Source organism: Scylla paramamosain, chromosome 36, assembly GCF_035594125.1.
Source record: "Scylla paramamosain isolate STU-SP2022 chromosome 36, ASM3559412v1, whole genome shotgun sequence".
Taxonomy (NCBI): Eukaryota; Metazoa; Arthropoda; class Malacostraca; order Decapoda; family Portunidae; genus Scylla; species Scylla paramamosain.
In genome coordinates this window covers 6,054,408-6,069,288 of record NC_087186.1, presented here as the reverse complement: position 1 = coordinate 6,069,288, position 14,881 = coordinate 6,054,408, and the positions used below count along the sequence as shown (strand labels likewise).

Sequence of the window (14,881 nt, the reverse complement as noted above, 5' to 3'; positions counted from 1 at the left end):
AGATAGGCACCTAAACAAACCTGGCTCCCCTCCTTGCCTAAATAAATACTTGAATAAATATATATTCCACGATGAAAATACCTGATAAACCACTAAGTTATTATGCATTTAATTTTTACATCTTATATAATCACACTGTTGTCTGAGCGGAATTGCATAGGTAATAAAATTAATGTAATAGAAAGAATATACTTGAAGGAAGCTTTCGAAAAAAAAAAAATAGCGATGATGTTAGTGATGATGATGATAATAATAATAATAATAATAATAATAATAATAATAATAATAATAATAATAATAAGTAAAGGAAACGTAATGATAGAAGGAAACGTTTCGAAAAATGCAGGTGAAGGCAGCTCCGTGGTAAGGCACTGAACTCGTGGCCGAAAGGTCGCGTAAATAAAATAATAAAAATATGATGAAAGATGAAATAAATGTACGAATAAATAAATAATAAATAAAATAACAATAACTCAATAAATGAAATAATAATAATAATAACAAGGGAGTAGAGGTTAAGAGAGACCTGTGCTATGAAGCGAGTTTATCCCAGACTAGTTCCCTTTAACCTTTAAGCTTCTTCAGGAACGTAACGATAACAGTAATAATGAAAACACGAAATCGCGGAGGAAAAAAGTAAATTAATAAAGTGATTTCTAGATATTTTCTTCTTCACAACAATTCTGAATACCAATACACACACACACACACACACACACACACACAGATGAATAGCTGAATAAATAACCCGAGAAACAGACGCATGAATGAACAGACAAGAGCCATTATAATTGGTTCTTCCTTCAAGATGGTATATATTTTTCATCTTGCTTTTCATTTCCTTCACAAATTATAGAGACAAGGAACTGAAGCAAACAAACCCTCGCATCTCCTCCCTGCGTGTAATGCCGGCGGGAAAAATGCAGCACGTTTTTGGCGGGAATCGGATTCGAACCCACGAAAGTGTCGACTGTCTCTTGTTTTTGTGCCTGGTGAAGATTTCCAGACCGCTGCGGGAGACGACTCGAAAGAATTCTGAGAGTGGGAGGAATAGAGTCACCAGAGAGAGAGAGAGAGAGAGAGAGAGAGAGAGAGAGAGAGAGAGAGAGAGAGAGAGAGAGAGAGAGAGAGAGAGAGATTGATGTTCACCTTAAAGTGGAAATATCGGATCGGAAAGGGAAATCGGCTTCGTGGATGAGAGTTGTGTCTTTAGATCGGCTTATAGAAATCGAGTAGCGGGGAAAGAAATTCAAAGGGGAAACAAAACCAAAAAAAGAAAAAAGAAATCAGACACGGAGGAAAAAAAGGACGTCTGAAAACCAAAGTTTACAGAAATAAAAACAAGATTCGCCGTGCAGAATGACCGATTTGGATCCGGTAAAAAGCGTTTCCAATCTCTCTTTGTTTCATAAGTTTTCATTTAAAATTTTACCACTTGCATTCGGCACTTATTTATCCATTTTTATTTATTTATTTATTTATTTTTTGCATAGCACTGACGTGACATAAGCGTTTCCATCCGAGGGTTAGGTTAGGTTACGATTGATTATTTATTTAATTAGTAACTTGACCGCTGATATTTTCACAGAGTAGGTCACAATTTGAAAAGGCATCATATTTTGCTCAAAAATAAATAGCGTTACGAAATTAGTAAGTTAGGGTTATTTCCATAATCCTCTACCTTCCCTTTGAATTTCTCTCTCTCCGGCTGTTTGTTCTTCCTTGGTATTCCTTTCTTGTATCCACGACACTTTTCTTGCCTTCTAATGGCTGTGCGATAATTCTTCTGACATTTTTCTGATGCTAATATTGCTGGAGTTTACAATATCATTCATCAATCCATTTAACTAACCATCTAACCATCTATCCATCCATTCATCTACCTCCCTTCCCCTATAAGTTACTATTTGACCGTTGAGATACAGTAACGTGCATCTGCTGACATGTACCATCACTTTGAAAACCATCCTCCGTAATAACAATACACCACCACCTTTTAATACCTTACCCTCCCATGTTCTTCACTACTCGAATGCAGTAACGTGTATCTAACATATTAAAAACACCAAATACATCACCTTTAAAAACATCTTCCTTTATACTAATAACCTAATACACCACATCTTCCTTACCTTACCCCTCTCGTGTTAAGTACAGGCTAAGTGGTGGCGGCAGCTTCCTTCTTCCCTTCCCTTCCCTTCCCTCACTTCCCACCCAGACGCAGGTAATCTATGGGGGCGCAAGTAAGGTGTAATGGCCCCATAAACACCAGCATAGGAGGCCTTACCCGATGACCGTTTTCTTTGTGAGAAATTTGCGCCCCAGTTTTCCCTCTAACCTCCTTCCGTTTTCTCCAGATTTCCCTATATTCCTATATTCCTCCTTCCGTTTTCTCTCGGTTCAGTTATGTGTGCGTTCGATTTCTTTGTTTCTATTTTATTTATTTATTTTGTATTTATTTATGCGTTTCCTTTATTCCTCTTCGTTTATTTGCTTACTTTTTTCCTTTGTTCGTTTTCCTTATAATTTCTTATTGTTTAGTTTTTATCTGTTCTATTTATTAGTTTACTTTATTCCTTTGTTCGTATTTTTACTATTTCTCATTCTGTTAATCTTTATCTAGCTATCTTCATTTTTCTATTTTTCTTTTCGTGATGTTAATTTTCGTTCTTCTGTTTCCTCCTGTCTTTTTTCTTAAGTATATAAGTAAGTTATTCTTTGTCTTGCTTTCTTGTTATTTCATTATTATATTTTGTCTTTTTTCTGTATTATCTTCATTATTCTCTAAATTCTCGTTCTTCGTTTACTTGCATGTTATTTCTATTTCCTTGTGTTTTTCACCTTCTCATGCATCTCTCTCCTTCAATATTTTGTTTTGTTTGAGTTTGCCTTCTTGTTTTTCTCTTTTTTTTATTATTATTATTACCTGTGTCATCTTCAATATTCCAAATTTTAATCTTTCATTCAGTTTCGCGTCTTCCTGTTTCTCATCAATCCGTATCATCTTCGTTCATTGCCTCTTTTAATTTGTCTGTCTTGATTTCTTGTTATTATCATCGTCTTATTTGTTTATCTACTTCATTATTCTTTAGTTCTTATTTTCCGTTACACTTCATGTCTTCCTATTTCCTCGTCTTTATCATGTATCCTTCTCATATTTATCTAAAATCTTCGTCTTGTTGTTATTCCTATTTATCTTCAATATTTCTTAACTCTTCTTCTCCGTTCCATTCCATGTCTTCCTGTTTCCTTGTGCCTTGAGCGTCTATCCTTTTTGCATTTATCTAAAATCTTATTATTGGTGTTCTTTTTACTTTGTCTTTCATCCGGGTTATCTTCAATATTCCTTAATTCTTGCTCTCCATTCCATTTCGTATTTTCCTATTTCCTCGTGTCTTTCTTATCTGTCCTTTGGTATTTATCATATGTCTGTTTCAGTTTGTTATTTTTATCCTGTGTCATCTTCAATATTTTTCTAAGTTGCCGTTCTTCTTTCAGTTTCAAGTCTTTCTATCTTCCTCTTCTCTCTTTAATATCCTTAGCCACCTGTGTCTCCCAATTTCTGTTTTAAAGACGACTTCTTAACTTCTTCAATTTCTTACCGTTAACTTTATATAACTTTTCAATTTAATATGTCACTTTCTATCTTCATTCTCTTCCTTTTTCCTTATTTCGCACTTCTCTCCTCTTCATCTTTCCCTAATTTACGTCTTATTCTTCTCTTCACCTCGCACATTTTCATCCTAGTTTACGTTTTTTTATGGGAATTATTGCGAATTTCCTTCATCAGCGTTCATCTTGTCCTTCCCTTCCCTCTTCTCTCATTACTCTTTCCTTAATGTCTTACTTTTCCACTTCTCCTTTACTCCCTTCTTACCTCCCGTGGCCGTCAAGGAAATTTCTGCCCTTCCTGTCTTGAACTATTTAATTCCTCTTAGATATTTTTTCCCTCCTGTTAAAAGTTTCTCCCCTCCCCTGACTCCCTGTACCTCCCCGCTCTTCCTTCCTCCCTCTGCGTCTCATCTGCAGCTTCCGTTTCTCCTTGTTACGCCCTTGGCCCAAAGAAGTGATGCCACAGAGGGCAAGTCTCACATCATATCAAGAATATGAACAGCTGGAGGTAGTTGTCTGATAGGAGTTTTTTTTTTTCCTAAGTATTTCGTATGTGGCATGACTTCTTTGGCTAAATGTATTGGTTTCAACATTACAAGTGGATTACTCATCTCCACTGTGTTAAGCTTTTTTTCCTTACTGTTTACTCTGAAATACCTTACTGTTTACTCTGAAATATCCTTAAGATTTGCCGACTGTCCGTAAGTTTCAAGGGGTTTCCAAAACCATTACCTCACTGAATGCTAAAGACAGCTTCCAAACTTCATCAAATCACGTATTAGTTACTTATAAAAGAGTAAAATATAGTTGTGCAGGATGAGTAACCATGATTTAGTACTCATTGAAATCGAAAACATCCTTAACTTGACAAAATATTCTACTGACATCTGGAACACAATGAAATGCCGAGGTACTGAGAGGGTTAAGAGTGAAGGAACACGCAGCAGCGGGAGGTCGTAAGAGGTCACTCGATTCTCAGCCACACAACACCTGCCAGGCGCAGCCCAGGTCGTGTTCTCGGTGCCATTCTTGACGTAAAAGCCCGCGTGGCAGACCCGTGGAGGTGGCAGACGGCGGCACGCGTGGGCCAGCCTCATATGTCAGCATCAGTTAACTTCCGCTTCATTAACGTTCGAAAGTTTTCAGCGGTGTGTGGATCAGACAGCCGGCCAGTGCGGTGAAGTGCAGCACCCACCCTCCATCCACAGCCATCCACCCACCCCCGCCAGACGGCTTGTGTCAAGACGGAAGGTCGCGGGTCAGCAAGCATCACCACGCAGGAACACAAACCGCGGCAGCCACGTTCACACAATCACGTTACGTCCACCGCCACTGAGATTAGAGCGGGGCGCCTCTGCCTGGCTGTTTGCATTCATTTGTTATATTCCCTTGAGGGCACTGGAGCCTCAGCCCAAGCCTCAGCCGCGCCATTAAGGCAAGCGCCCACGTATCACGGCTGAGTCAGGGAACGCAACTTTACCCCTCCCACCTCACCCCCCCCAAACGCTCCCCGAACCCACACTGCCGTAGCCCCGCCTCTCCGCCACACCGAACGCCACTTGAAAACATCGGAAAAACGGCATTTCTTCCAAAACACGATTGAATTCTGACAAGACTCAGATTTAAAACAGAGGTTCAGGGTATTGGAGGCGAAACGCGTGCCTGCCTCCTTCACCCTGCCGTGGGATATCCAGCCACCCTGCCACCCTATCAGATGGTCTGCGCGTCACTACGTACTCAAGTTTGCGTGTTAATCATCCCCTAAGTCTACGCCGCGATGCCTGTGATGTGCGTGGAGGCGTGTACGGGTGCGTGGAGCCGAGACGTTGTGTGGACCAGGGACACGATTACAGGCACACGTCCTCCATACCATCCCAGCGGACTGACACACACGTCTCCATACCCATACCTTCTTCAGTACAGCCAGACACGCACTCCCTCCAAGTCTTCAGAGCAGTGAGGCACACACCCACACGCCGTCACGAAGTCACGCATCCCGCACAGCCTTAACTCTTTTACTCCTAGAGAATTCAGATAAACACCTACCTACTACTTTTTTTAAGAGCTGATTTTCATGCGCATCTTTAAAATAGTTTTGTAACTTAGAGGAAAGAAAAATGAAGGAGAGCCATCGTGAGTTACTTAAAGGGTAACTTTCACTGTTTCGCTAATCTACTCTATCTTTTTCGTTTATATAAATAATTTTCAACCATGCTGTGAATGTAAGCGAGGAACGAACACGAGATCACGCTCACACTCATCGCCACTAACCCCTCACGCAACACAATACTCGCTTAAATAGTTCTGCAGCTTGAAATAAACAAAATTAATCTTCTATTCTCTCTTTTTCTGTCCATGTGAGCAATTTCTAGTCGTACTGTGAATGTAAGCGAAGGAACACAAGATTACACACACACTCAACGCAGACAAGTCCCTCACGCTTAGAAGATAAAAGGTTAACCTATTATTTCCTTTTAGTCTTTGTGAGCAATTTGTAGCAGTGCTCTGAATGTGAATATAAACAGAAAAAGAACACACATACACACACACACACACACACACACACACACACACACACACACACTATTGATAATCATTTCCATTTCAACCCTTTCATTCGTATTTGGCACGTCTTTCTTTAATCACTAACCACTCTGTGACATTTGTTTTCTTGTCCTACAGCCTCCTGCAAACACTCTACTGGCTAGAAATTACAAAATATTCTTTTTATGCCTTTTCTTTCTTGTCGATGCTTGTAAAGACTCCATACATTGCTTTGAGTGTTGTGAACCAGAGCATACCGCAGTGAAACGGCAGGAAACGAAGTGCATCACCTAATAATAATGTGATATAAAAATGTAAAACTTCACAATCATATAATAATGGTCCATATAAAAGCTCTTAAACCAGTTGCGCGCGCACTCACACACACACACACACACACACACACACACACACACACACTACGCCAGCAAGTCCTCACGCAACACACGCAACACTCCCCAGCCTCACACGTGCAGCGTTACCGATACACGCTGGGATTGGCTGCTCCTCACCAGGGTCGTTGAGGGCAGCAGTATGGCCGCCGGATGCCTCACTCCCGCCCATCACGCGCCCACAACAACACCGCGGGCATGTTTACACTCATTGGGGGTGGGCGGAGTGCGGGAGGTCACGGCAGCCTCTCCGCCACGCCCATTTGAGCACTATGTTATGAGCTTGCATCTTCTCGTAATCTGAAGGGAATCTTGGCCACAACACGAAGGTAAAGTGAAAATGTTTGCTTCATATGTGCGCATTTTTTTTTTTTTTCCAGCATTTTATTTCATGTTTATTTTTTTTTATCTCACATCGTCTTTATTTTTGTTATGCTTTTGCTGTGGAGGATTTTAGCAAGTACACGGTCATTCATGTAAAAGTATTGTCAATTATCTTTTTTATCTCATGTTTTCCCTTTTTATCTCATGGTTGTATTGTCTTGTTTTTTTTTTTATCTCGTTTTCTCTATTTATCTAATGGTTGTATTGTCTTGTTATTTTTTTTATCTCGTGTTTTTCCTTTTTATTTTATGGTTGTATTGTCTTATCTTTTTTTATCTCGTTTTTTCCCTTTTTATCTCATGGTTGTATGGTCTTATTTTCTTTTTATCTCGTTTTCCCTTTTTATTTTATGGTTGTATTGTCTTATTTTTTTTTTTTATCTCGTTTTCTCTTTTTATCTCATGGTTGTATTGTCTTATTTTTTTTTTTTTACCTCGTTTTCCCTTTTTATCGCATGGTTGTATTGCCTTCTTATTTTATTCTAATCTACGTAGCGATGAAGAATATATAAAAAAAAAATTTCCTTTAAGTAAAATGTGTATTACGTAGAACAATTTTCTCGTTTCTTTCGTACCTCTTATTACTACCATCTTAATCATATTTTTTTGCTAGAAATCGCAGGTATCTTACTACACAAATACATATAAACGACAAAACGAGTTATCATTTTCTCTTTTCATCCATTTTCCTTCAAATATCATTCACTTTCCTTTTACTTCAAATCAACATCATCTCCACCAAATTTCACAGCTATCGTACGCACTTCGCTACAACCGTACACATTAACGTACATTACGGAACTTTACCAACAAGTTTATGAAGGAGGAAACATTTTCAACCCGTGTAGCTGCGGGAAACGAACCCTGGTGCGGTGGAGTGGCAGGCGAGCACCGTACCCGAGGACGCCACACCAAATCCACTTCATCCGAATTCCGATTTTTGCTTTTTTATTCAAGTATTCCAAACAGGACGGGAGACGGACATGGTGTAACGTGTGTGTGTGTGTGTGTGTGTGTGTGTGTGTGTGTGTGTGTGTGTGTGTGTGTGTGTGTGTGTGTGTGTGTGTGTGTGTGTGTGTGTGTGTGTGTGTGTGTGTGTGTGTGTGTTTCGGCGAATTCTCTTTCTTTTCCTCTTCTCTTTGTGCGTGAGAGAGAGAGAGAGAGAGAGAGAGAGAGAGAGAGAGAGAGAGAGAGAGAGAGAGAGAGAGAGAGAGAGAGAGAGAGAGAGAGAGAGAGAGAGAGAGAGAGAGAGAGCCAATTAGTCACGTTTCTCATAATTTGCTATTCACCGCTAAAACTTACCGAGAAACACACACACACACACACACACACACACACACACACACTCTCAACTCAACCTTCTATTTCCTCCTCCTCCTCCTCCTTCTGCCAGCCATACCAACATACTTACATGAATTTTACTCCCGCCCCCAACTTTTCTCTGCATAATCTTCCTCCTGAACACTTGAGCTCCCCCGAATCTCTTCCTCCCTCCTCCCCAACTGTAATACTCTGTGACCTTGCTACTTCACCCTAACACTCCCTCCCATCATCTCTAATCCACTATAATACTCCCACCAGATTCCCTCTCCGCTGTAACATTCACACCGGCTTCCCTCTCTATACCAGCGCCTCTCATACTCTCCCACTCCACTCCACCTAACATAACCTCAACTATCTACACCCATATTAATTGACATCACTCCTACACCTGTTAACTTGTAATCGTCTACACTACACTCATTTTTAACCACTTTTTTTTTTTTTTTTTTACTTAAGAGGATCTCACCAAGGGCAACAAGTCAGAAAATAGGCCTACTGAGAAAGAGACCCACTAAAGATACACTGAAAAAAGACCAGCTGGATTAAAGACCCCACTGAAGAAAAGACCCACTGAAAATATGACCCACTGAAAAAAAAAAAATAAATAAAATAAATAGATAAAAAAAAAAAAAAAAAAAAAAATAAATAAATAAAAAGGTCACACAAACACCTGCCAATTTACCTCTACTTATTAAATCACCAGTACCTTCATCACTCAACACCTACAGAACTACACTTGTATACCCTACCCATCAACAAACAGCAAAGCCCTCTACACCTACACGTTCCCCTTCATTACCCGTGTCTCTTTACAGCAGAACACGAGGCTCCGGGTTCACTTAATGAGCAACTTTTTTTTCGTATTTTTAAACCCCCAGTAACCTTCTACTAATCGCGTTTGGTATGCGTGTCTGGGTTTGCTGGGAGACGGGACAGGAAGGGGCGAGTGAAGGAAGGCTAGGGGGAAGGTTGAGGAAGGATAGGTAAGGGTTGGGAAAGGCATAGGTGAGAGAGAGAGAGAGAGAGAGAGAGAGAGAGAGAGAGAGAGAGAGAGAGAGAGAGAGAGAGAGAGAGAGAGAGAGAGAGAGAGAGAGAGAGAGAGAGAGAGAGAGAGAGAGAGAGAGAGAGAGAGAGAGAGAGAGAGAGAGAGAGAGAGAGAGAGAGAGAGAGAGAGAGAGAGAGAGAGAGAGAGAGAGAGAGAGAGAGAGAGAGAGAGAGAGAGAGAGAGAGAGAGAGAGAGAGAGAGAGAGAGAGAGAGAGAGAGAGAGAGAGAGAGAGAGAGAGAGAGAGAGAGAGAGAGAGAGAGAGAGAGAGAGAGAGAGAGAGAGAGAGAGAGAGAGAGAGAGAGAGAGAGAGAGAGAGAGAGAGAGAGAGAGAGAGAGAGAGAGAGAGAGAGAGAGAGAGAGAGAGAGAGAGAGAGAGAGAGAGAGAGAGAGAGAGAGAGAGAGAGAGAGAGAGAGAGAGAGAGAGAATGTTTTTGGGAGGGTGGGATGCGAAAAACAGAGAGGGAAAAGTAGGAAGACAAGTAGAAAAAGGAAAGAAAAAGGGAGAAAAGAGGAAAGGTTGGAAGATTAGAAAGGGAGAGATGAAATGGGAGTGAGGGAGATGGGTAAATAAAAAGATGAAATAGCACAGGGAAAGAGTAATAAAAGAGGAGAGACAGAAAAGATGGAAGAGAGGGAGAGAGTAAGATAATATGAGAAAGTAAATAAAGAGAAGAGAGAGACAGAGAGGAATGGAGAACAGGTACAAATGAGGGAAGGTGAAAAGGAGAGAACGAGAGAGCAGGGAAACGAGAGGGAGAGACAAGGGAGAGGCGTGGAGGAGAGAATAAGAGTACTGGAGGAGACAACGATAAAGGGAATCTTGGAGCCTTCCGTGCTATTAAGACGAGACGACAACAGCTGAAGTGATGGTGTTAAGTGTGTGTGTGTGTGTGTGTGTGTGTGTGTGTGTGTGTGTGTGGCTAGTGGAGGGAGACGAAACCTCACTGGGGAGAAAATATTAATCTGTGAAAATAATTAATGAGAATTGTTTTTAGGAGGGTACTGACGGCTGGCTGAGGGAAGGCAGAGAGTGGTGGGAGGCCTACTTGTTATTGTTACTGTTGTGGTTTTGTTTTTCTTACATTTAAAGTGAAAAAAAAAAGTGTGAGGTGTGTTTAAGAGGATAACGATGGCTGGCTGAGGGACGGCAGAGGGTAATGGGAGCTTTATTTGTTATTGTTTTGTTTCTTATATCTTTTGAACTCTGGACTCCATTGGTACTTTCCCTTGCTATTTGTTTTACCTTCAACTTTCCTTCAGTCTGGCGTCAATCTTTTAAACTGGACTCAAACACCACTTTCCTGTGATCTTTTATGTTCAACTTTGCTTCAATCTGGCTCAAAATCATTTAACCTCTGGACACAAATACCCTCTTTCTATGTTCTTTTGTTTCATGTTTAATCCTGAGGTGCTAAATCTTTTCAGTTCTAGACTCAAGTACTTTCCTATGCTCTTTTTAAATTCAACCTACATTCAATCTGACGTCAAACCCTTTAATTAACCCTTTCAGTGCTATTTCACATGTGCTTCCTTAACTACCGGGACATTTCTTCTTGTTTTACTTTCACCTCTAAACATTACACTGGCTAGAAATTGAAAAATCTATTCTTCCTAATGCCTCTCTTTGTTAGAGATGTTTATAAAGGTTTCTTATATCAACTTTTGTGTCGAGAAGAAGACAAATGCCGCTTTCCTATGGTATTCAGTGTTTAGTTCACTCTTCCTCCAGCTCAATGTGGTGTTTTTAATCTCTAAATAATCTACAATGAGCGAAGAATTATTACAAACATTTAAGAGAGACAAGTAAGTAATTTCATTAAGATACGTAGTACATTATATTCAAGAGAACACCTCTCTCTCTCTCTCTCTCTCTCTCTCTCTCTCTCTCTCTCTCTCTCTCTCTCTCTCTCTCTCTCTCTCTCTCTCTCTCTCTCTCTCTCTCTCTCTCTCTCTCTCTCTCTCTCTCTCTCTCTCTCAACCTAATTATCTAACATGTCGGTTTTCTCATTCTTAAAATTCCCTCTTCCTGATTTACATATTAACTTCGTCCTCCTTCCCCTTCTCTTTCTCCTCCTCCTCCTCCTCCTCCTCCTCCTCCTCCTCCTCCTCCTCCTCCTCCGCCTCCCTCACTTCCTCCTCTTACTGCTCTTTTTACCGTTGCTCCTCCTCCTCCTCTTCATCCTCATTCTCCTCCACATGAATGGGAAGAATAATAAGAAGAATCAAGAGAGAGAGAGAGAGAGAGAGAGAGAGAGAGAGAGAGAGAGAGAGAGAGAGAGAGAGAGAGAGAGAGAGAGAGAGAGAGAGAGAGAATTCTTACATTACCATCGATAAAATTGATAATCAGGATAAGATTCATTAAAAAGGCGCTCAAAGAGGAAGCAAATTAGCGGAGAGAGAGAGAGAGAGAGAGAGAGAGAGAGAGAGAGAGAGAGAGAGAGAGAGAGAGAGAGAGAGAGAGAGAGAGAGAGAGAGAATGGATAAGTTCCTCTTGAATACATACGAGCAGATCATGGGAGAAGTTAGACACATGCCAAAATTTTGAGAGAGAGAGAGAGAGAGAGAGAGAGAGAGAGAGAGAGAGAGAGAGAGAGAGAGAGAGAGAGAGAGAGAGAGAGAGAGAGAGAGAGAGAGAGAGAGAGAGAGAGAGAGAGAAAAGACCCGGATAGATAGATAGATAAACACACAAAAACAAACACACACACACACACACACACACACACACACACACACACTTCCCATCTAACTATTTATGTGTCAATATATTAAAACGTGCGTGTGTTCGTGCGCTTCGGGGCAGCTAAGGACGGGAGGACGAATAGGAGGGGGAAAAATCTATGGGAAAGGGAAACAGCAGGGGAATGAAGCGTATAATGGAGTCTCTTCAGATCAAAAGGGGGCTTCCGAAGTTCCCTCTCATCTGTGTGAGGGGGAAGAGAGAGAGGGAGGGGGATAAAGAGTGAGAGGCGAGGGAGGAGAGGAGAGGGATAAGGGTGACGAAGGGTTAGGAAACAATGCAGCGATGATGAGAAAGATTTCTATAGGTCTAAATATGTGGGTGGACTCTCTCTCTCTCTCTCTCTCTCTCTCTCTCTCTCTCTCTCTCTCTCTCTCTCTCTCTCTCTCTCTCTCTCTCTCTCTCTCTCTCAATCTGCCTACGTGCCAGTCTGTCTCTTTGTATGTATGTATGTCAATCTACTATTCATTCGTTATTTATTTATTTATGTAGTCATCACTATCTACCCATCATCAATTTTCGTATCTTGATGTAGACGGCTTCCTCTTTATCAGTCTACCTATACATATCTATTTACCTGTCTATCCATCTATCTAACCGTCTGTGTCTGTCTATAAATCTCTCTCAACTAGTTTATCAATTTATTTATACTTTACGCACGTCTACCATCTACCTACCCACGTACCCACACATCTATCCATCAGTCTGGCTATCTGTGCTTATGTTGGCTAATCTCTCAGCTTCGTCAGATCAAAAGGGAAAGAGGGACCAACACAAGTATTTCTCCCATTTTTCCTCCTCCCCTTCACCCCGTGTGGCGCGCCTGATTATGTCCTACACGCGCCCGGGGAAGAGTACTAGAGGGGGGAGAGACGGAGGGGGAGTGAAAGGGGGAGAGGAGAAGACTGGGAAAGGTGTATGATGGTTGGAAGAAGATGGTGAAGGAAGGAGGGCGGATGATTAAGATGGAGTGAGGGTAGAGACACATACAGACAGTCTCTCTCTCTCTCTCTCTCTCTCTCTCTCTCTCTCTCTCTCTCTCTCTCTCTCTCTCTCTCTCTCTCTCTCTCTCTCTCTCTCATTTAATTTTGTTAATTTACGCATAACCATTTTTCTCAACTTAATTCAGGAATGACTTATGAATAATAGAAGGAAGGAGGAAGAGGAAGGAAGGAAAAAAGGAAGAGGAGAGGAGACGAGGAAGACGGAAAAGGACGATGATAAAGACGAAGACGCAAAGAAGGATAACAGGCAGAAAAAATAGAAGACGAAGAGGAATAAGACAAGTAAAAGGAGGAGGAGGAGGAAGAGGAGACGAGGAAGACGGAAAAGGACGATGATAAAGACGAAGACGCAAGAAAGATAACAGGCAGAAAAATAGAAGACGAAGAGGAATAAGACAAGTAACAGGAGGAGGAGGAGGAGGAGGAGGAGGAGGAGGAGGAGGTTGCATGGATAATCACGTCAGTCTAAAATGTCTCAAATCGAATTCCGATCCAGATTTCCATGCAGGTTGGAGGAGGAGGAGGAGGAGGAGGAGGAGGAGGAGGAGGAGGAGGAGGAGGAGGCAGTAAGAAAGAGAAGGTAGGAAGTGAGGGTAAGTTGTGGTCGAGAGAGAGAGAGAGAGAGAGAGAGAGAGAGAGAGAGAGAGAGAGAGAGAGAGAGAGAGAGAGAGAGAGAGAGAGAGAGAGAGAGAGAGAGAGAGAGAGAGAGAGAGAGAGAGAGAGAGAGAGAGAGAGAGAGAGAGAGAGAGAAAGGAGAAAGAGGGCGTGAAGAGGAAATAGAAGTTTAGTTGGGTGAATGAGATACGAGAGAGAGAGAGAGAGAGAGAGAGAGAGAGAGAGAGAGAGAGAGAGAGAGAGAGAGAGAGAGAGAGAGAGAGAGAGAGAGAGAGAGAGAGAGAGAGAGAGAGAGAGAGAGAGAGAGAGAGACATACTGGTGGTTCCTTTCTCTGTATGTAAACACAGAAATTGTCCCGTTTCAAACCTAGTTCGCCTTCATCCATATGTAAAATATATAACATCATTCTGTTCCCATATCTATAGAGTGGAAAGGAAAGGCAGGGAGGGAGACGGGAGGGGGAGGAGGGGGAGGGGGAGGGGGAGAGAGAGGGGCACGGGGAGGTAGGGTTGGCGGTAAGGAAGGATAGATGAGAGGGTAGTAGAAGAGAGGAGAGATGGCGGGAAGGAAAGGGAGAGGGGAGGGAGTGAGTGGAGAGGAGAGTGGGAGAGGGGGGAGAGGGAAGGTGGAATTGAGAGAAGGATGGAATAAGAAATGAGACGAGGACGAAGGAAAAGTAAAAATAAAGAGAAATAAATGGCAAAATAAAATAGATATCAGTTTTGTGCAAGTGATAATAATAATAATAAAATAATAATAATAATAATAATAATAATAATAATAATAATAATAATAATAATAAACGTACATGTAAGTAAAATATTTGTTACAAAAAGAGTATTTAAACAATAACAACTGTTCACATTTTTTCATTCAGTGAGTGAGTGAGTGAGTGAGTGAGTGAGTGAGTGAGTGAGTGAGTGAGTGAGTGAGTGAATGAGTGAATGAGTGAGTGAAGGAATGGACGAGTAAATAACTGAATAATGAGTACGACGAGCTAATGAGTGAGTGACCAAGAGAATAAGAAAACCTACTGAGGAGTGAATGAGTGAGTGAGTTACTAAGTTAGTGACTCAAGTAACTCAGTCAATTATCTATCAAGGCAGCAGTTTAATTACCTGTAGGTTCACCCATTTGCCTGAGCAGCTTATGACCTATTCAGACCTATTCACCAATTAAATAGAGTAATTGGAAAGATTCAGTAATTGACGACGTGGCCTTAGG

General features: G+C 41.3%; 1 protein-coding gene across 13 annotated transcripts in view; it reads right to left on the bottom strand.

Moving 5' to 3' along the window:
• LOC135090744 (nitric oxide synthase-like protein) overlaps positions 1 to 14,881 on the bottom strand; it is a 158,033-nt gene that overhangs the window by 24,967 nt on the left and 118,185 nt on the right. The gene's annotated exons all lie outside the window — the stretch shown is intronic.